This window comes from Manis javanica, chromosome X (assembly GCF_040802235.1).
Source record: "Manis javanica isolate MJ-LG chromosome X, MJ_LKY, whole genome shotgun sequence".
NCBI classification, from domain to species: domain Eukaryota; kingdom Metazoa; phylum Chordata; class Mammalia; order Pholidota; family Manidae; genus Manis; species Manis javanica.
Window position 1 is genome coordinate 63,602,868 of NC_133174.1, and position 2,423 is coordinate 63,605,290.

The following is a 2,423-nucleotide window of genomic DNA, read 5'->3' on the forward strand; positions in this document are numbered from 1 at the left end:
CTCCTAGCCGGAAGGCGGTGCTCCTGGGCCCCGCCTCACCCGCGCTGTGCGGGGCTAAAGTGTTTCCTTGCAAGGTCTGGGCTGCTAGTGTAATCTGAAGTAAATGAATACTCAAAAATATCGGGTGATCATGGGAAGCATAAATTAGAGCAGCTAACGCATCTCCACTGCACACAGTGCCTGGCAGAGATTGGAATTCACGCTCTTCATTTGAATATGTGGGAGCTCACGCGCGCGCGCGCACACACACACACACACACACACACACACACACACTTCTCCCTTAGGAATTTCTCAATACGCTATTATGAGCTCTATTGAACAAGAAAGTCTGGCTAGAAGACCTAGAGTGACTTACTTCCCGAAGGCCGTAAGAGGGAGGAATGAAGTTCAAACACAGGCTTGCAGCACTCCAACCTGGAACTCTTCTCAATGCACCACATGCTTTGTCCCTTTTACATTCTTACTCCTGGTTGAGGAAAAACATAACTGTACTGATTAAAAAAAATGTGCCAAGTCATTCAAATTTTATGAGTACTGATCTCTGAAGTATTTCAAAATGCTTTCCTTTTATTTCTTCCCAGCTGTAACTACCCATCTACATCCAAACAGAAGTTAGAACTTGGAACCTCAAAATACACGTGCAAGATGGGAGGCTGGATGAAGGCAGACAATAGTGATGCAACTGACAGTGAGTGGCCCATTGCATCCTGGAAGCTGAGGAAGATTATCCAATATAATAATGATAGTTAACATTAATTGAGCTTTCAGAGTGGGCCAGGGAATTTACTGGGCATTCTCTAGGCAGTAGATCATTGCAACAGTTTGGTAGGTTTGGAACTGTTATTATTCCCTTATGATAGATGAAGAAACTGAAGCTTGAGGACGTTAAATTACTTCTCGTGATCATTTAAATATGGATGGCGCTTGGACATTTTGTAAAAAGAACTTTGCTTTGAAAGTCATGAGATGTCTGTGATGATACTGCTCATTTGTGTTATTGTACAAGCAGCTGCTCTTTTTCCAGCTTCAGCCTCCCAATCTACAAATCACTTTTTTTCTGTGACTTCAAAGATACTGAGGTCACTGGGGGTAAAATTCAAGAATTGGAGGGGCAGTCAACATGAATAAGATTGGAATGAAATACAAAATTTATTTGCCTCAGATACACCTCAATCCATTGGCCTGGCTTCAAACCTTTCACATGATCTCCTGCTCATGACATTGACTATTCTTCCTTCTGGACTGGAAGTACTGATTTATGTTCCATAGGATACAGGCAACTAAGTCAATAAAGAAAAATCAAAGGAGATGCTACTTTTTGGACCACTGACTAAGCTCTTTTGTGCTCCTGCCATCTGTCACAGTTTGAGAGTTGGGGAGAGCCTTCCACAATTGCTAGAGGCTGAAAAGGGAAGTATTATTCTGGGAAGATGCTGAGTTTATCATTAGGGATTGCTTTTCTTTGATTGGTGCATAGAAAAACTTCCCAAAATATTAGCCCCCTTGGATCGTAGGCTTAGAAATAGCCATGATTTTAAGAAGGGGGTGAGAAGTGCTTTGTATGCTCACTATGAGAGAGTTGAGGCTTTACCCTAAAAGCAATGGTAAGCTATTGAAGGCTTCTAAGTAGACCAGCCTCATGATCAACCTTAAGTTTTAAGAAGGTCACTAAAACACAACGTGGGAGATAAATTTGGGGAAGGCAAAACTGGAGGCAGAGAGACCAACTTGAAGGCACTGGGTGATGAAAATCTAAGCCAAGGCACTGACAGTTTAGATGGATTTTGAGAATTAACCAGGGAAATAGAATCAATAGGACTTTTTGACTAATTGTATATGGAGAATAAAGAAGAATGAGGATTCTGGTATGACTCTCAGGCTTGAGAATAGGATTTGGGGATGCAAGTTTTTGAGCTAGAAAACAGAGGAGGAAGGATGATGAGTTTAATTTGAGGAGTTGAGTTTGAAGAGCCCATGGGGCATTCAGATAGAGTGTACTAAGTCAGAGGGAGATCTGGTCAGAGACATAAATCTGATAGCTGATACTCTGGTTTTAATTGAGCTGTCCCCAGAAAACTATGAAGAACTATGAAGACGCAAGGAGCAGCAGGCCAAGGACAGAACTATTTATGAAGAAGAAAAGGCAGCAAAATAAAATAATAAAATAAAAAGAGTTGTCAGTGAGACATCAGCAAACAACCAAGGGAGAGTCTCACAGAAGCCGAAGGATAAGAGAACTTCCGGGAACAAGTGGTGAGCCGCGTCCAGTATCCTGGGTTGAGCACACTCAGCCCAGAAATATTGAGAGGTCATTGACAGTCTTAGCAGGAGCAGTTTTAGTGGAATGGTGAGGGCGGAAGTCAGACGGCAGAGGGTTGAGAAGCAAGTGGAAGTTAAAGAAGAGATGACGGATGACCATA